Consider the following 21,178-nt stretch of genomic DNA (forward strand, 5'->3'; position numbering starts at 1 on the left):
AGAGACAGGTTATACCGCAGGGTAGTTAGGTATGTATAAAGCGGCGTCTCTACGGGACGCCTCGGTCACATTAAGTACCAGCTACAATGCGTGCACCCGTGGAAAACTGTTCTTCTCTGTCTACCAACCCTTGAGAAGGTGCGACTTTGCGTGCACGACTGATGTTGGTAATACTGCATAAAAGGGTACAAGTTTGATGAGCGTTAGGGCCTGAAAATGGCTGCCGACATATAAGCAGAGAAAGAACTTAAAACTTCGTTGCTGAACCAGTAGGTGACAGAGATTCTCGTGTAAGAGACAGTTTTCAACTGAAACTTCAAGGCAAAACACGGTAATCCTTGTTGAATTTTGCAGCGTTTTTCAATGTTTAACTCGGTGATTTTGCCGCTTCGTCAATTTACTTGTTTATTCACCAGTCGTCGAAACAAGGATTATTGGACTGAAATATTTATACGTTTCCTGCATTCGTTAGCTGATTTATTTATAGATTGCGTGTGGGAGGTTTGCGTCGTGCCTAGGCAATTCAGGGATTTTGCATTCTGCGATTTGGCTTCTATTGATTTCTAACGCCCAGTACATTTTGTTTAAAGGTCGTTTGTTTATTCTCTGGATTCTGCACTCAATTGCCACCTAATTTCTAGACTCATTCCCCCTCAAAGATTCGGTCATCGAGTCGCCTGATAATTCATTTCATGAATCTGCTAAACTCTTATCTATTCTTTCGCGAATCACGCCTCGGTGCAACCAGCATCTCTTGAACTCGTTCCTCGACTCGCTTCCTCTTTCGCACTCTCTCACTCCGACCTCTTCCTCCGCATTGTACGTAATACTTAATGTAGCCACGGTTTCTCAAGAGAACGGTACATTACGCGAAACAGCTCCACATTCTCAGGCGTAACCTGTCCCTTTACAATGTCTACTTTTGTCCACGCTTCTCCTCAGCTCGCTCCTCTTACCCTTTTCGACGCCGTTCCATTTCCATCTACTCGCCCCCATTCCCGAAAAAGTACGCGTTTGATTTTCCTCGAGATTTAGATAATACTGAAATGCAAAAGATGTATTTGTTTTGAAAGCTTCCCTTGTTGTATCAAATATCATAGTACAATATTCATGTATTCGCGCAATTTAGTGACTGGTTAAACAGCGATGGTCGAATTATGTAATAAACAGAATTGCCGTGGAACATGCCAAAATTCTCGGAACGAAGATCGTAAGGTCTGGTGAATTCATCCCCCGCAGCTATTCCCTTTACATTTATTATTCATTACGAGTTTATATTATGCGCATCGTTCCTCTACATATTTTCCCCGTTACCGTCTGCGTTTCTTCGCGTTGCATTTTCATTTTCTTACGAATTGGTTTTCACTGTTTCATTGCTCCAGCTCTATTTACTCTGCAACACCTTTACCTCACCACTCTCCATATTATCACCCTTGTAATTTTTCCTTTCTTGTCTCGTATTTTCGTTTGCTATATTATGTGTTTATTCGTGTTTTCTTCATTTTTAATTTTGCTTTTACTTGAAGACCGTTGGAAGAGATAAGGGTGCAAAATTAATTAGTTTTGTAAAAGTGTGAGTGATTTATAAACAGACTTTTCCACCTACATACTTGCAATACCCTATCAAATCCTATCAAATGGTTCGCCGATAATTATGACATTGACACTCACACTCTTCAAGGTCTCCTCCAAGGTCAGTGACCTTTAGCCCAAATTTAGAACTCCTTCATTTCTATTTTTCTCCATTCGTTTAACTTCTCTCCCACGCTCTCTCCCACTTTCACTTACCCTCTACAATTCATCCCTCTGTTTTCCTCCCTTTACCCCCAGTCTCTTTTCCTTTTCTCGCTAATTCACTTATCCCGCAGTATTTCTCTCTCAGCCTTCTATGCTCGTACATATGCATCGGTGCTTCCTGTAACCATCACTGAACAGAGAAGGAAGGGGTGGCGGGGGCGTAGCGACGGGGCCGGAGAATATTATTCAAAGCAAGATTTACATTTTTACGACGCCACCATTTTCTACCGAAGGCACCGACGAGAATAGGAATTAGGTTCATTTACATATATACGCGCACGCGCACGCGCAAGTGAGCATGCCCGCGAGCCTCCTCGCGTAAAGGAGATTAATGCCTTGATTAGTTCGTTTTCCGCGACTTATCGCCACTGACGAGCCACCAGCAGCCCTTTTCAACCCTGAACCCGTCGCGTTTCTCTGCTTCGTTAGTCTGATGGGAGATATTTCCTATTCTGATATCGAGTGTACTTTTCTGTGGCTCTGTTATCATGGAGGTTAGTTAAAATAAATCTTTAAAATAGTGAAATGCCAGGGCTAACAATGCATGAATTACATTCTATTGGATAATTTTCGTGAAAGTATTTACCAAGTGTAAGAAGAACATAAAAGGGTCCAGTTAACAAAAAACTGTTATAGTCTTCTGGCAGGTACAATACGAGTAAAAGAAGGGCTTAAGGTTCAGTACCTCAACCGTCACTGATACCCTTTGCAACCCTCCAAAGTCTCGAATCGCTTCACATTTTCCGCAGTTGCATCGAAGCCCCATCGAATGATTCGCCAAACCAAGTTATCGCGCTCCGAAAAGACGCTTGGAATGAAATTTCCGTCTTCCAAAGGATCGTAAAGGGGGGTAGGGGCGGGGGTTCTTTCAAAAAATTGCAACGTCCCCTTAGAGCCTGTGGCATTCACCGAGACGCGTTCGTTTTCCGAGCGAATTTCAGTGGCCCATTACTATGCGTTACACGCGCGGAAAACAGGAATCCCCCTACAAATTCGCATTCATTAAAATTACATTAAATCAACGATTCGCGAGGTTGTAGGATTACGCTCATACTAAACGCACCAAAGCCCCGAGTAAGCTTGTAACTCCGTTCCCCCGAGGGAGTTTGAATTGTGCTTTTGGTAGGTACGTCGCTTTTTCGGTGTAATTTGCTTGGGTTAATCCTGATCGGTGGTCCTGGAGGCTGTCACGCGCGACTTTTCGTCGAGTATGGCTCATATTTATTTCAAGGCATTCAGTAGATAACCCTCGACAATCGCTAAACGTTCTGTGCCGTCTGCTCGCGATTTAGGGACAAAGAAAATAAAAAAATGTCTAGTAACTCGATCGGGTAACGATGCAAGACGAAGTGGTAGGCACGAAGCTTCAACGGGGAGACAAGTTATCGGAAATCTGTGATACGGTACAGAGAAGCCCTTGTAAATCAATCAAAAGCTCTGCACGGAAGGCGTTTCCGCTTTTGCTGCACCGAGAACTTTGAACGGGGTGCAGAGACTCTTTGTTCGCTTTAGTTGCGACTCTAGACAGGCTATGTGTCGTGTAAGAGGTATCCTTTGCGATGGAAACAGGCTTGAGACAATTTATGGTGTTGTTCGGTGGTTTTCTTTCGAGGATTTATCAAAGGGGTGAGGGGGACAATCGTGATTAACCAGAAGAAATGAAATTTGGATTATGAAATAGTCAGAAGTGAATTTTATATGTATGCAAAATTTTGTTTACAAATATTACTGTAATAACTGGAAATTGAGGTAAACTGGTAGGAAGAAATCCAAAAAAAGTTAATGAAGATCAGTGGAAATGTTTATTAAGTACTTCCTAATAAAATATGCAAGATTGTGCAGAAGTTCCGCAGCAAACGTCTCTAATTATCTTGGACCAGCTGAGACTCCAACGCGAATTTAGAAACGCAACCCTTTTTCTCGAAGCAAAAGCACATTTGCGTACACGGTACTCAAGAAATAACGTTCTGGAATCTGTGTTAAACGCGACCGTAAAATATTCTTGGCGTGACACCCGAGGGTTGGAAAAACTGTTCCTCAATCGATGCACACGTGCTTCAGTCGCACACTTTATCCTTTGGAACAGTTTTCGTTTAACCTTATCCTCCCAGCTTCCAGAGCTACTCCTTTATGCGGGCCAGGTGTGCGCCTATACTCGTTCGACTGGCTTCCGATACAGAAGTCGAGAGCAATTTCCTGGAATGGTCTCTGGGGCTCATTAACCTCTTTGATTAGACAACTTTACTTTCGAGGATCAGCGATAAAGTTGGTACGCCCGTATCGCCTTTTAAGGTTCACCGATAGCGTCGATCCGCTGTGTTCCTTCCATTTGTTATCTCGGAGAAAATTACTCTCGTGGGTGTACAAGGTGATCTTTGGAATGCGCACCTCTTGCCACAGATCTAGAACTAACTTAACCCACTAATCCTAAGCTATTGGCACCACTTACTATGGACCTTACTTTACCTACAAGTCTAAACCATAGGGATAGGTTCTTCGAAGATCTCGTAATAGATCATCCCAGCGGAACCGTTCCCCCCGCCATTTTTCCTCGACGAAATCGCATTCGCGCTTCCGTTTCGCATTCCGTAGGTGGTTCCCGCGGTTGGAGGCGCGCGGAATTAATTCCGGCGAATGGGGATACACGTAACGGAGGCGCATGCAATTTCCGCGACACGCGCGTTTCCCGATATTACGGTTCTAACGACCGCCCACTAGCCAAGGAGCCCATAAATAAAGTTCCACGATGGGTCTGGACGAAACCGAGCCGGTTCAGACGTTAATTACGAGTCGTCGACTAATTTCCGCGTAGATTGTTGCGGAACGGCGCAGCCAACAGGGAATTTGATCGATCCGTGAGAGGATCCTCTGCAATTGGCTTCAAGACGGCTGTCCATCGTCTATTCTACCCTCGACTCCCACACCATAACCTCTAAAAATACACAACAAACAGCTCGTTTAAAGACGCCAGGGGTCCCCGTTCGAACGCCAAGCCGTGGAACGACCCCGTGAATCATGTCCTCGATTCCGGGGTCACGTGGACAATGCGTCGCCAAGGCGAAAGGATAGAAATCCACGTGCGGAGGGACAGAGTTCCTCGACGAAATCTGAAATTTATGTTTCCGTCAGGTTGACTCCGCGGTGAAGGAGCGCGCGTGGATGAGGGGCTTCGCACCTCGGCGAACAAGGGCTGGGAGATTCCGAAAACGTTTACCTCTTATCCCCCGCCTTTTTCCTCTCGGCCGGCACTCGACTTGAAGGGCCGCTCGCGCGAAAAGGGAGACAGGGTCAAAGCTGAGGGAAGCGAGCGCCGCCGGGCTGGGCTCTTTTATCGGGGCGCGCGCGGGAAAAAATACGGGAGCCGCAGGCGCCTTTGTGCGAGAAGGGAAAAATCACGTCGGAAGGAACGTGAAAAAGTTCATGATGTATGTAAACGACGGCGCTGATTGAATTGCGGGGGCTCGCCCGTGAATCCCTGCGAAATTTCCATCGGCGGAGGCTGAAAGAGCGCAATTAACTGCGGTCAACGCGGTATTTGGGACAAAGGCGAGATAGCGAGGAGTTGAATCTGTTGTCTCCTGACCAGTGCATCCGAAGGTCTGGTTGAACCAGCACGTGTTCGGTTCGAAAATGCTAAAGGGAATTTTTGAATTAGGAATAAGAATAAAAATCGAAGCTCCCTCCACCTAAGTTACTCGTAATAAACACGCTACAGGTTCGTGCATTAATTAAAATTTCGTAGAATTATAAGGAAAAGCGCGGACTGCGAAATGAATGGACCAGCGGCAATTGTAATTCGTCGTCGAAAAAGGTGGGTGGAATTGCATTAGGCGAACGCGGTTTTCGTAATACATAATAACAAGCGAACGACGATAAACGCGTGGCCACCTGTTTCATTCGAGTGCACCGCCTAGTTTTTCGCGGCACGGCTTTCACCTGGATTATGAACAGGGCTGCGCTTTGCATCGAGGTGAGCGCTTAACGCTTCAAGTAGAGGGAAGAGAGGAAGCGCCCTGGGGGCACGAGACGACCGGATCCTTCTGTTCAAGACTTCTTCGCACAACTGCCCCTGAAGTAACTCGCGTTACGAAATGACGGTCGTGACGTTCTAACCAAACTGCTTGTGCCCAGCGACACTCTCGTCGACTCAGCTTTCTCGGGAACAATAAAAATACAAATATAGGTATAACTGTACTCATAACTGTACCTTACATACATCTTGAATCAACTGGTCTATTTTTTACTCCGTCATTCAATAGGGGATCGAATTCCGAATGAAAAAAGTACTAGGGTATATTTAGTCTACGGGTAATATTAACTGAGACACAATCCTCGATAAGTGTCGCACAAACTATTTCCTGTAAGTATAGTGTACGGTTTACTAAAAAACTGCTTAATAATCTCTTTTCGTCTCTATTTGCAGATATGTACAGCTTTCTAGTAACGTACAGCGATCCGAGCGTTTGAATAATGCGAGCTTGGACCAGCCCGCGAGTACGACCTCCAAGTAAAGAATTTTCTCCCTTCGCAATTACCAAAATCGTTAACAAAGTTCGTTGCACCCTGGCTTGGCCAGCTTTTATTTCCCGTTTCTCTCCCCAAAGATTCGGTTGTTGAGCGTAAAGAATGTTTATTTAAATTTCAACGACGAGCTTCTGGGTGGTCAGAGGAGAAAGACGAGAAAAAGAAACAAACTCACGCTTTATACATGGCTTCTGGTACAGAACGAATGCGAAGCTAGGAGAGAACGTTAGGATGAAGGTAAACATACTACCTGGACACTTTGCACGACTGTGTCTTACGCCAGGTGTCCCATTTTAAACGCTTTCCACCCTCTTCTACCGCTGCGACGCTGGATGAACCTAAATTTCAAATTCCTTGTGCGAATACACGTACGTCGACTCTCTTCCTCGCTGTTTCTTTGCTTCCTTTGTTCATACCCTACAGAGTATGTTGAAAGTCCTGTCAGGGAAAATTTGTGAGCGTATTCTGCGCGTCAAAAGTAGCAGAACGGATCACGGTGGGGCCTGAATACTTAGTTGAAGACGTAGCATTAGTTTTAAATAAAATTCATTATAGTTAAAGGGGGCTGTTTATAATTCATATCGTATTTTTTTTCCAAATAGTAAGACTATTCAACTTGTGTTCTTCAATCGAAATTTTTATTTACATGAGAAACTTGCTCCTCTCCGCGTTCGACACACCCTGTAGATTCCCTGATCGCTCTTCTACAACTCATATTCGTCGTCTGTCTGTTCCCCGCCGTCTCAAAATTAAGTCGTAGACATGCAAATTGACTTATTCGATTCGACCGGTCAATTCGTCGATCCTTCCCGCACGGAACATGCAAATGAGGAACTGGAGGTCGTGGAAACGACGAGCAGCGTAAGAAAACCATCGACGTGCAGTTTTCCCGGGGAAAATTCGCGCAACCGTTCCTTTTCCGCTTTTGTTTCGTTCTTTTATGAAACTGCCCCGTCTCCTTTCCTCGACGGTCCACGGAAGTCACTTTAAAGTTTCTTGCAGGCGTCGGGACGCCTCGATGCACCGAGTCACGATCGAGAATTACACCGTCGATGCCCGGAATTCCACGATTTCGACCCACGTCTATCCGATTCAGACATGTTCGGCCGATTCACGAATAAAATAGTGGTGGTCGTACACTGATTTTTTTTTTTTTTTTTTTTATTTTGGCGCAAGACTGCGATTTTTCGAATAAATCAGTGTTGGAATGTTATTCGAATAGTCTCCCTGTCTCATTGGTTTTAAATTGTATGGTAATATTTCAGCGATGTTTTAACGATTATTTGTACATAAATTCAGTCTCAACCTAAATACTGTACGCGAGCATTTGAAGGCGACTTTGTTCCTCCGTTGCAAATGAAATCTCCCTCCATTCGATATCCTCTCCCCTTAGTCCCTATTCTTACTCTCATACCGCGTTGAACGCGACGTTGGCATAAATTTCGAATTTCTTATGCGGACGTACGCTCCGGCAGCCACCGATTCCTCATTTTATTAGAATATTCGCGAAGAGACAGCGGAAGCTGTGCGTAAAGTTAAGTCGGGGGACTCGTAACTTTTGTTTCCTCTGTCCCTCTACTTCTTCGCGCGGAGTCTAGGAATGTAGTGAGCTTTTTTTTGGAAAGTGCAATTTAAGCACGGGTTGACTTCTGGGGTCATTTCTGAATATAATATTATCTTCCATTTATAATACTTCTATCTCTGTTTAATAAGGTACATATTATTTTCTTTCCTATTATTAGTAAAATTGAATCGATTGAAAGAAAGGAGATGAAAGACTCAGGAAGAAGCAATGACAGATATTTAATTAAAATGAAGCAACAAAATATCCATTTGTTCACATCGATATTACAATTCTACCAATCGCCCTTCTACTCTTAATTTAATTCAACCCTTCTCGTTGAATCAATCTTCCTGTTAAAATCGGTCACCGATTATCCCATCGAAAGTCGAGGCAGAAACGAGTCTCTGGTTAGATTTCGAGCTCGCTCTTTCCACCCCTCACAGATTCCACTATTCCCTTTCCTCGAAAACCAATTTAATCTTTGTCACGGCTGCAGGAACGTCGACGAGGACAACGAATCGCGACCGCGTCGCGACACCGATTCCCTCTGCCACCATCCCCATCCCCTGATCATCCCTTTTGCAACGAGAAATCTGACCGAAAGTCGGCTCGTAGAAAAAAATTCGGAATTTATGATTCGTCCGCGTTGAATACCGACGAGTCCCGAGCCAAGGTAGAGCCAGAGGGGATAGATGCAAGGTGAGAAGGATAGCGTGATATTTTTCGGGGGATGGCAAGACTCGTGTAACGCTTGGGTTACATTTAGACCTGATTTCTTCGCCGGGAAAGGGCGGTGCTCTCAAGACGGGATCTTGCCGTCAGGATTAAGTTTTAACTTGGCGGAAAGTTTGACACGCTTCTCTTGGACAGTTCTCCTTGGAAATTTCGTAAATTTCCACCGTTCAAGGGTTAATTAACGAGTTGAGCGATGGCGCAGAGAGACGTGGGAGCCTCTTAGATTGAATGAAATTGGTGGTAGAAACTGTAAGTAATTTGAAATCGTTAATAAAGGACGAAATTAGATCGTGTCGGTAGATGGATGTATCAATTACTGTGAGTGAACTTTTTCGGTGTGATTGTTCTCCAAGCTTTGATTTAATAAGTATATAATTGTTTCAATTTAAATTTTTACTTTAATCTATTATTAATAGTTGAATTTATAGTAGTCCAATTCTACGTTTTGTAACGAATTAGTTTTACAACGTTAGTGCTCCATTGAACAAAAATCGAACGTCGGACTATTAACAAGAGATCCACCTGCAGATCTGCATGTTCGAAACGTAAACGATCGCATGATTTCTCGTGAAGGAGAGTCGTGAAAACGTCAGCTCGACGAAAATTAACTCCATCGCTGTTCCTCTGTAGGGGGTTGGAACGGCGATCGAACGTGTTCCAGGCGTAACTTTTTGCAATAACATTCCATTCGATCGGCGCGTTAAAAATAAAAGAGGTCGACGTGGTTCCGAGATTCGCGAGGTATCGTGAAAAGTTTCGTTTCGAGGGCGATTTCGCGTCGTGTCACGTGCCGGAATATTATTCGTTCGCGTCTCTCGTTTCCCTTTCGATCGGGCAACTTGTTTCTCTGCGCATTGCGGAGCCCGAATCCCCCTCAATTCACCTGAAATATTCACTCGTTTATTTATTTGTATCGGACGGATCTTCCGTTGAAATATCGCGCAGATAAAATTATAGAAGCGCGATATAAAAGGTAGAGGAAAGAGGAAAATTGGAAAGAAAACGTTTGACTTTGATGTCATTTATTTTATGAGCATACAGATGATAATGTACGAGGGAGAACCTTTAGAGGATGTCGTAGTTCGAGTTTACCTAAATATGTATATGCATATATTAAATAATTAAATGATTAATTATTTACTATTTTATCGACTGAAGAAGGAAGATTTCCCTTAAAATAGGAGTTGCGCAGCTCTATGGTCGCTAAAAATTGAGCGTGAGTATTTTAGAGTAACAGAGAGGCGAGGATATAAAGAGAAATGGAGAGCCGCATTTATCCAGCGAACGTGCAGCATCTATGACACTTCCGGGAGTGTAGGGTCAAGCGAGAATACCTCGTAAAAGCTTGAGTCGCGCATGGGCGCAATAAAAGATGAGCTGTCGGAGGAGCAGCGCCGTCAAAATTACGTCGAGCTGACCGTCGACGTCGATGCGACGCGGTGCCATCAAAAGAGCTCGAGCTCTTTATATCCAGCCTGAGCCTCTTCGAATCATTCAATGTTGAGTATCGATGTTGTTATTTAAATACTAGTAATCGAATATCATTTTTACCAATATTACTATTCGAATATCATTTTTGTAATATAATTATTATAATTATTCAGTAGTTAAACATTCAAGTAGCAATATTTCAATATATTCGTCTATATATTCAAGTACAGAAAGAAGTCGACAATTAGATAGGCTCACCCCCTACTTTAAATTCATTATCCAGTGTCGAATCGGAAATTGCGTCGCTCGGGATCGACAGAAAGGGGACAAGGTGTAATCGCGCGTTACAATGCCGCTGGGACGTAACGCGAGATAATGATGGGATTTAGCGGCGTGACTCGGCTTCCTGTGCGTTCGTCGCTTTTGTGAGTGAACATTGACCGTAAGTTCCTGAAGCAAGGTAAAACGTTTAGCTCTGTTTCCTTTTTTACATTTCCAGACGGTTGATTGGGGATGATTCGTCCGTTGGATATCGGAAAATGTTACTGGGGCTGATTTTTTCATTAGCGGTGATCGATAATCTCGCATCGTTACGTCTGTTACGATATAACGAAGCGATATTTGTTCAGGTGAACATTTTTTCGCAAATTTATGCCATCATTTTATCTTTTATATAATACGGATGTGAATTGAGGTAGAGAACTTTTATTCGTCACTTTTCATTCATTATATAATAGCTCGAGTCGAATCGATTTTCAATTTACATTTCCTGTAGTTTATTTTGTCTCGTGTTACGATCTAAAAATATAAATTTCCAGTAGTTATTCCAATTTCTCGGATCTATAAACAATATTCTGCTAGAGTAGTTGTCCATTTATACCAACGGAGTTATTCTCGCTGGGTAAAGAAAGTATATAATTATAAAGTGTGCCATAGTCCCTTGACTGGAGGGTTTATTTTTTACAGAGGCAGCTTTTTTCATTCGCCCTATTCAAATAGAACAGCGTCAAGGTTGACAATTTCTCGTTTAAACAAATAAATGTCCGAAACGTCCGCCTTAATCATTTCCGAACTCTTCACGGGCGCGCAAATTGCGTTAACCTATTCGCTCCTCCCGCAATTTACGGGACCGCGATAATTCTTTCAGCAACCATACACGCCTCGTTTTCCGAATGAATCCTCAAATCGCGTTAACCCCGTGGCCTCGTATCCCGCGGCACGGTTACGGTACAAAACGCGAAAACGACCCATTCGATATGAAAGATGCCGCGAAACTCCCCCGGCGCGATGCAGAAATCGGAAACGAGGTTGATTGCACGTCTCACGTTCCCGAGAGGATCGAACCTCCGGCGCAGCTTCATCAAACGCTCTCCAAACGTCCGCGAAAAAGCTCGGAATCGTCGAAATTACGAATAAACAAGCGATCCCGCGAAAAAAAAGGGGCCGAGAGAGAAAGGGAGAGGAAGAAGGTGGTGAGTGTGGGATAAAAAAAAAATCGCCAAGCTCCGAAGCACGCGATCGAGCAGCGGGAGCATTGTTTGCTCGCGGGCCTAGAACAATTCAGCCTGCGGAAAAAAGCAGCGCGCGCTCTTGTGGTCTTCTGTTTCGTCGCGAAAAAACGGCAGCAGTATTAAACCGCGGTTGGCGTCGTAGTCTAAGAGCCAGGGACGATTTTACTTACGTCATCTTGAAATGTAAATATTATAGCTTGCCCTCAAAAGTTTCTTTCGTTTTATTATTAAGTAATACATACACGACATTTTATCGTTTATGTCACGATACTGAATAGTGTGCGATCCATTTTGCTCTATTACTGTCATAACATCGACGCCTGAGTAATCAGGTTGTCTATTTATATAAACGCTGTCACGTAAAATAACTAACAAGAGATATTGTTTAATAGGCACGCCACGATTTTGATGGAATCTATAAAATTTTATTTTGCTCAGAGATCCGCAGTCTAATAATAACTGCCGTCGCCAAATATAACAATTTACACGATCTGAAAAAGAAATCAAAGAAGGGGAACAGGAATGGAAAATAACATTTAATTAATGGATTCGTGATCGAAGGAATAGGATCGAACGGATTCAATTTGCCCTAGTCTCGTGGTGGGAGGTTTTCACAATTTCCCGAAACTTTAGATTATGCGAGGCATCGGATACAGGCTACCCGTTGTGGGGGTGGGAGGAGGTAAAATCACGCGAAAGGGTGAACTATGAAAATTCAAACTACGTCAGCGTAATAGACGACAGAGTTTGCCCCGGTGGATTACGTTCGCGCGGCAGATGGGAGGGCCAGTGAGGGACGGAGGAGAGGATGAAGATAGTCTGCAAACAGAGATGGAATCGACGCGACCTTATAACCTATTCGTCTTTTCGCTTCACTGGTATCCTCGATACGCTCGCTGACAGAGCTGAATCGAATTTAGAGGAATAGTATTTCTAAATTTAATTTAGATTATAGATCCTACGTGGTCCGAATAAAATAATACCTTAAGCAGGTATATCCAATATTTGCATTTTTAACTCCTTGCCGACGCAAATAAAGCCCGACGAATAATTAAATATCAGGCTATTATTTTTGCTTCGTTTCCCCGACAATAATATCTGAAGCTCCCCCATCTCTTTCACTCTCGTCGCCGTCGTCCGTCCTCTCCGTCGGCTAGGGGTAGTCGGGCGCCGATATATCACGGTGCATCGTTATCAAAACGCTAACCGAATGGACTATCGATATTTTTTTCCCTCCCTGATGAAATCCGAAATGATGAATCACGGATAATTAGCCTGCAGCCGTTTATCGATAATTGGTCGAGATTAATACGAAGTGGCGCGGCTACCTGACGCTGCCGAAATCTGATTCCGCGCTCGTACTTCCAGTTTTCGAGGTCCAATCAATCAACGGGTCAGAACAGGGAGATCGTCACCCTTCGCTAATATTTCTCCCTGGGATCCTTGTCGTTTTTCTTTTTTTTGTTCACCTCCACCGCACCTATGTTCGCGTTTTTTCCCTGTCTACTCTCCGCCTCTGGTTCGCTCAAGGGCGTTTCAGGGGTGGCATCGTTTTCTCGAATTCGCTGAGCGTAGGAAATATTATACTTCATGAGTCAGCTCGATTAGGAAATAAATAAATGTGATTACTTATAATAACACACCTAAAAATTACAGTGTCACCATTTTATCCATAGCTTCCCACTACTTTCAAAAATTGTTTAAACAATGCCTCTTATTTTTTCTATGCCCTAAAGGCCTTTCGGAGCCTTGCATCAACCGCATGGCTCGCGTTTGGCTCCACTCGCCCATGTTTTCCCGTCCAGTTCCATTGACTCGACAGCCACGACTCACTCGACAGTTCGCACCGCCCCCTTTCGCTCCCATTTCTTCTAAATTCGTTTTTTTTTCTTTTTTTTTTTGTTGGTGGCTTCCACCCGCAGCAGTCGAAAACGACACCGCGAGCATAAATCGATGGGGGTTGGGGTCAGTGAATTCATCGGTAGCCGAGGGCAGCACCCTTTGGTAATTTGTTAAGAGCCCTTCGTGTATACCCGGCGCCTCCATGTGTGCGTGGGCGTATAACGTTGGCTCGCCTCTGCGCGAACAGAGCTTGGAGAATTATTATTTTAAACAGTAAACAGTCCGTATTATTTTACGCCGTTACGCGTGGTTATTCAGAATTAAATAGCTCATTATATTGTTTACAGTTCATTTTACTTACTTCATTTTAATATTTATAATATGGTATTGTACTCTATTTAATTATCCTAAACATAGAGGGACTTTGTTTTGAAGTAATTTATGTAATTTAACCGAGCTTGTGTGTATTGGTAGTATTGAAAAAGAATAAATATAATTCAACAACAGTCGAGTACGTACCAATCGTGTACGCATGCAGATTTGAATGCCTGGATATTCATGGTGCAGTAAATTACGTTGAGCAATGTTTTCAAATTTGTTTTAAAATTTTTTCTCTTGCAAATATACAAAACATACAAAATATTTAAAAGTAAAAAAAAAGAAAACGTTTGAAAACAACTGTATCGCATGTTTTGACGTGAAATCGCTCTTGCATGGAAATCGCACGGGCATAAAATTCAGCAAACGTGCGACGCTATATCTCGCAGCCAGCCCTGATACATCCAAATTTAATACGTAATTTAATTAGGAAGATAACGGACTGCGATTCCAAGCGATTCCGTTCACGTTCCAACGATATCGCTGGGCGCTCGATGTACGGCCTCGTGTCATGTTCAGGCGACGCCATTAACAATATTCATATCCTTAAAAGCGGCGACGCTATAGGGTTCGTTTAAAGGTCATATCGAGCCAAGAATTACAGCTATCGCGTCTATTATCAAACGGGGGAGCGAACGATCGCGCGGCATGTAGCTTAATGATTATATTTCCACGTCCTTGGCTCACTGCTGAAAATTTCAAGTTTCTTGCATTACAGAAAATTCTCCGCGGTCTATCTTTATCGAAATTATTTTCAAACGATTAATATTGAAGCATCGTCACCTGCTAAATAATAACTTATCCAACTGTCTTCTCACGTAGAGCTTAGATCTCCAACGCAGTCATGAAACTTCCCCTAAATTCATCCCTCCGTCGTCAAGCGAAGTTTTCGCCGGAATTTCCGTGGAACTCTGAGACAACAGGAGAATTCACTTTTCTCCAGGGCGAAAAATTGACCCGGCGCCACTTTGCGTTCTCGATTGCCCGTGGAGAAAGGGAGCAGCTCCCGATGGCACGTCGCGCGAGTTTCATCCCTTGTTAAAACCGCACGTGCCTGCAGTGCAGTCGTCAGAGGTGCGCGAGCACACGCATGCGCCCCCGAGACCTGAAAGGTTTACATTTGCACTGGCAATTGCGCGCGCGTGTGTGTGTACCGTCACAGTTAGCCATACACTGATTAGCGAAGACAGGGTGCAATCAAGTCGGGTTACAGTCGGGCAAAGTCAGATTCGGGGCTTATTGACAGGGTCAAGGATTATTGGAGGGTTGTGTTTAGGTTTTAATGGAATATTAAATCGAGATACTAACATCGTTAGGTGGATGCAATGCAGGGAAACAGCGAAGCTCGAGGCAAAATGGAATTTAGGAGCTCTGAAAGGAAGAAAATGAATGCAGGGGTTTTTTTAATTTAATTTTGGATATAGGAGAAATATTTCATTCGAAATAATTCGGAATCCTTAAGAACCGGAAATGGAGGATAGCTGGGACGATTCTGAACAACAATTTCCTTTGCAAAAATCTCGGGTGATGCTTTGTTTTTGAATTATTAACGAAAAATCACCGACCAATCACAGCGACCAAGTAGAGTGCTAGACGCTTGGGTCAGTCGTCGGGGCAGTCTCTCGGGGCTGAGCGCGCGCTACTTGTTCACGTCACAAAACACCGGAACCGTCGAGGTTAACCGCACTCCATTCTTCCAAGAGGGAAAGAAATCTTCACGATGCAGATCATTTTAGTTTTATCTACGTCTGTGAACGAAACGATCTCAATTTACTCCATCAAATTTTACGCCCTGTTTGATCTTGAATATAAATTTTTCTCCCTGGCAGCTGTTACCGATATCATCCGCCAGGATCTGTGATATACATAATTCCAGACCAAATGATATTCCCATTCGAAATTCTCAAGCGAAATGAATGCCATGTAAGGCATTAACATGATAACCCTGTGTACAAACGGTCGTAATATTTCTTTTTTTTTTTTTATTTAAATGACGCTAATTTTTAGAAGCAAACAAATTAAAACAGTTATTCAGTCCACCTTTCTTAAATTCAATGAATTCTCGACTTATCTTTATGCGCCTACCCACACCTCTTCCGCACTGTTCCTTGTGCAGAGTGCCAAGACTTTTTCCCAATTTATAGAAAATGAACGAACGGTGCATGCATGCATGGAATTCCATAGAACTTGGAAGCTTCCGCGACAAACATGGCCGAGGGGAAAGTTTTAGGAATTCATTGGAGCTCGCGCACTGCGAAGATAACGGTCGGGGGTATACAAATTTCCTAAATGGGAAAAAGATACTGCATGGAAAACGTATTGTGACGAAAATGTTTAGGTATGCAACATATCGAATTAATAGAGTATGCCTTCTAATGAGTAATGCACAAAAATGAAATTAAAATATTGTCCCATACGATTCATTGAAATTTGAAAATGGAAAACGTAAATACACTCACCGTTTGATTTTCGAACGTGAAGGGATGAAATTCCCCGCGAAGAATACAAATTTCATCGCACGTGAGTCATTCGAGGCTCCGTTGCTAATTGAAATTCAAACGCTAGGCACGTCGTGAAGTTTAATCAATTTTGTTACCGAACTCGCGGTTGATTTACTTTCCTCCGGCCGTTACAATTTATTAACACCGTCCCGCGTCCCTTCGGATAGCACAATATTACATCAGCACGCGTGCAAATCCTACGATGGCCGTCCTCCCTTCGCTCGACCGACAACGTATCTGGCTAAATAGGCGAACGGGGGGCGAGCACGTTCCATTGTGCCCCGACAATGGCTCCGGGAATGTTTCGTGGTTTCTTTTCTGTTTCTGCGCCCTGAATAGTAAACGCTGGGAATTCATTTTGCTTCGATACAGATATATACTTATCGGGGCGTGCGGCCGAGGCTTGCCAACTGACGCAGATAACGCGCGTACATACGCGTGTGGGAATGCAGGGGGTTGGGGGTTGAACGTGCCCCCGCATGCAACGGTGGTGGACGAAAGTCTTATCTGTACAAGAATTTAGAATTAGTAATGTTTAGGATGAACAACGTTCGTGATAATAACGTCTAAATAATATTGGCACAAATTTATTCTGTTTATTAATGAATTTTTGCCGTCCTTTCTAATAGTATCTTATATGTAATACCATTCATGTGTGTTTTCTATTTAAAGCATTGGAAGGTTTGGGATACGCGTTAACGTTCAAATTAAAGGTATAATTGAGCATGAAAATCGTTAAAATAAGGGCGGCTGTTCCAATGAAATTTCGCCTCATGTCCAAGCACGCGACGCACAAAAAATGGTATAGTCGTTCGTTGAAGCTCGATGCTCAAATCGAGGGATTTGAACGACCACTACGAAACGCTTTGAAACGTTAAACACGGACCTCCTCGGTTCTTTATACAGCGAAATCCCCCGATAGAGCAACTGAACGAGCGATACATTAAAAATCTCCGCGCAGAATGCCCGCGCCGTTCCGTCGTCCTCTCTGCGTCGGATCGAAATTAAAACGCGATATTATCGCTGAACGTTTGCTCCGCCAACGCCACGGGAGACTCTTTCACGGAATGATCCCGGGGAAACAAGAATTGTATGGTCGGGTCGGCCGATCGAGCATCGTATTATCCATGGACGCGTTTCTGTTTGCGCAGAATCCGTGTCGCGGAGTGTCTTCTGCGTTTCGACATCGGGGATGTTATCGAGTTGCAAGTATTGATGCGTTTCGACCGATTGCTCCCTGATAATGGAGAGTTTCTGGAGCAATGGAGATTTATATTTAGTCCACTACCTGTACGGATCCAGCAAGATTTAGAAGGATTTGGGATTTATATTTAGTTCGCTTCTTGGACCGATTTTGGAATGCGTGGAGTTAATATGTATAGGGGTAGGGGGGAGGGCAATCTTTGGGGAGGCATTTAGAAAATTGAAGTGCTTCAAGATTTTACCTAGTTGGAACGATGAATCCCATAGATCGTGCGCGGAGGTGGATCGTCATCGATCGTCACGATCGGGGGTCCACTTTTCACGCGTGTTTTCGGCCCAACGATTGTTGTGCGTTGAACACGCGCTCACAAATGATGGACGACCCGCGGTCGGTACACGTCAGCCGCTAAACAGGCGTGACAATGGCTCCCAGTCCCCTGTCATCATACGTTATTACGCATAAAGGTGACACGCATTCACGGGCACACGGAAAAAGAATGCGTCAGAAACACGACCTACCGAACGGACACCACCCGGTCCCCCGCTTCGCCATTATTAAATTATAAACGCGTTTCGACCTATCGTCGGTCCCATCTACGATGGGACGCGTTTCCCTTCCGTGGCGAATAATCGGGGGAACAGAAATCTCGATGGGAGAGAGGACTTCCACCGGAAAGGGCGGAGGTCAGCCTCGAACTCGACCTCCTAATTTTATTTCTGGCCCCTTCTCCGACCTCTTGCTCTGACAGATATTGTGATATCTAGGTGAAAGCGGCGTAACGAGTATAGAAATTGTACCATATGTACACAAATAGACTCTACACGTTTATACACTCACAATCAAAAATTTATTTGGAGACATTATTAAACCTATTAAAAAAGTACAGAAATTGAATTGGTTATATTTAATGTTGTATACTGCTGTCTATAAATAACACCATCTTTTTAAAGTTCCCTGCTTTCAGCAGTTTATAACGAGTTTACCGTTAACGCTGATTGCTGCTATTATAACGTTTCTGTAAAGAACAGCCCGAGGCGTTACACCTTTTCGACTGCGCAGTTTTTAATTAAACCGGACCTGCGTCTTGAACTCGCGTTAACAGAATTACCAAGCAACAGGACGAGAACCGTGCTCTACCGAATATCAACTTCTCGCGTAGCTGGAAATGCAGCTAACTTGGTTAACTTTACTTCCGAAAGTCTCGTTTCTGATACTTTCGGGTCCGCTCCGCATCTCTTGCAATAACCAACTAATCCTCTCGCGACTGGTACGTTTGCCAGCCCAGTCTCGAGCGATAAACCAGCGAACAATGAGATATCGATCACCTAACTGCCAGAATCCAATCAAAGTTCTGGAAAACTTGCGGTCGTGAAACGGTGATACTAAAATGATAGCTGAATTTAAGCCTCCAAGTTTAATTCCATTTTATTAATAAAACGAAAAATTGTATCATTCGTATTCTTTAATAAATTCTGCATACCTCACACTTTGCACTACAATATTTTATACAGATATACTCGAAGAGGGTCTGAAGTAAAATGGAAGCCAACAGTGAGCAACCATTACATCCAGACGACAAATTTTCCCCAGCACATCGAATTTGCGTCAACAACAAAAATGGGGAAATCCAGGATCGGAAGATACTATCCTCCGTCCCTTTCCCCATGACAAAATACACAGTCGACAGGACAAAATTGAAACATCGTGATTTATTTAAAGTCAAGCAGCCAGCGACGTTTTCCATCCCGGTCGAGAAATTCTCCAGACATCCAAGGATTTTCAGCGATAAATTCTCGGTCCGTTGACAAAGCGACAGAACCGTCGACGATCGTTCCGTTTCGCCTCGATGCATCCGTGGGCAAACGTGCCCGCGTTCACGACGATTAATGAACACTGCCCGCGATAATTATTAAGCTTGTATGTCCCCATCGACCTCGAACTTTATTGATCGTTCAAATACGCGACGCCCATTAACGACTGACGCGTTCTCGTTGATTTACAAACCATCCCATACCTTTCCTTTTTATTTTATGTTCGCTCTAATCAAAAGAGTCTGACGAATTTTATTGTGAATAAAGAACGTGGGATTGGACATTTATTCGTGGGAATAAAAATAAATTTTGCTTGTTGCGAGAGAAGGACGACGAAGAATTTGTTTTTATAGTGGCGAATAAAGCTGGAGTTTCTCCTTTTGAGAGGAAATATAAAAAAAACGACGGGGACTGACACTCGTAAATTTACAAACCTTTTTGAAAGTACTATCGGAATTTCTTAGTGTACTTGTATTAGCATAAACATTCCGATGTAATAAAACACTGCCGAACAGGAAGCAACGTAATAAACAGTTTTTGCCATTTTTTCCTGGCCAGAGCGGCTGCGAAACGGAGAAGACGCGGTTGAAATTTTCCGGATGCCATTCGGAGGTGCTTACTGTTATTAGGAATTTCCTTGTCTCATTACAGACGCGTGCTTAAACGCCTCTCGGTTTCCTCGGAGCAATTCCGGCGAAATCAAGGCGTAGCTTGTCCTCTTCCAACCCCCACTACCTCCTCGCCCCGTCGTTGTCTACGGGGACCCTTTCAGCCCGCTCTCGATGTCTCATGGCCTCGTAACTTACCTTGTACCTGCACTTAGAATCTCAACACTGCCTGCAATTCCAGGAATTAGGAAACTCTTGGCCCGTAACTCGATTGGAGTGGATTCGAATTCGCGCATTCCATTCCAGTCCCCCTTCTATCTCCCTCGTACTCCCCCCCCCCCCTTGTCGTTTCCGTTCGCGCGCGTGCATACACGCCGATGCGTTGCACCCGACGCTTGTTGCTCCGACAAGCGGAAAGATTAGCGCGCGTGTCAGGAACAGTTTCCCGCTTCCGTTGCTAATTCCGTTTGCCTAGACGCTCTGTTGGCCCAGCTCTTCCGAACTTCGTCGTTGGCCTGCTTCTTGGATCTTTTCGTCGAGAAAGGGAGCTGAGAATTTTGGTTTAGATCGTAGAATTTAATTGCAGGACAAGGATGGGCAATTGAGTGGCCCTTGTCGCTCTAGTGGCGCTACTTAGATTTACCCTTAAGTTTCCTTCCAGCTAAGGTTTATGACGAACAACAGACCAAGCATTAGACTTCTTCGACAACTTTACATCAGGTCCAGGGGTCAACAAAATCCGAATCCCTCGCTGCCCTTACACCCCTCCGCGCATTCACCATTTTGATGAAACGACACGAGGGGACCGAGCATAACCTCGCTGGCCTCTCGATCGGCGCGCGCCTACGAAAATGAAAAGCCAGTCAACGTGCTTGAATCCCGAAGCGACCAGGTGTTGCCTGGTCGATCGACAATGCCACGGGGACCTCGTTGTTGTAAAATCGAAGTACGCGGCCCGTTACGTTCTCATTCATCTTTTCGAGCTTCCGCCCAACCACCATCCCTCTCTCTTTCTCTCTCTGCAGCCCTTAACCTCTTTCGACGCGTGCTCACAGCTTGTTGACAGAAACGTCAATGCACTCCTACGGCGCGCAGTTCGAAAAGAACGTGTCACGTGTCCGGCCACCGTGCCACCGCAATTTCTAAATGAGCTCGAGCGTGTTTCGGGGCCATCGGCTGTGAGGTATACGCTCTCCGGCCCGTGGAGCTTGTTTGCGGACAGGAAGGATATTTCTGGGCGGTTTCCGTGTGGACCCCTGCTTTTCCAAATTC

General features: G+C 44.2%; 1 protein-coding gene across 6 annotated transcripts in view; it reads left to right on the forward strand.

Moving 5' to 3' along the window:
• Positions 1-21,178, forward strand: part of LOC128893435 (hemicentin-2-like) — a 287,387-nt gene that overhangs the window by 170,894 nt on the left and 95,315 nt on the right. The window lies entirely within an intron of this gene.

The sequence above is a fragment of the Hylaeus anthracinus genome, unplaced genomic scaffold (assembly GCF_026225885.1).
Source record: "Hylaeus anthracinus isolate JK02 unplaced genomic scaffold, UHH_iyHylAnth1.0_haploid 3, whole genome shotgun sequence".
Lineage (NCBI taxonomy): Eukaryota > Metazoa > Arthropoda > Insecta > Hymenoptera > Colletidae > Hylaeus > Hylaeus anthracinus.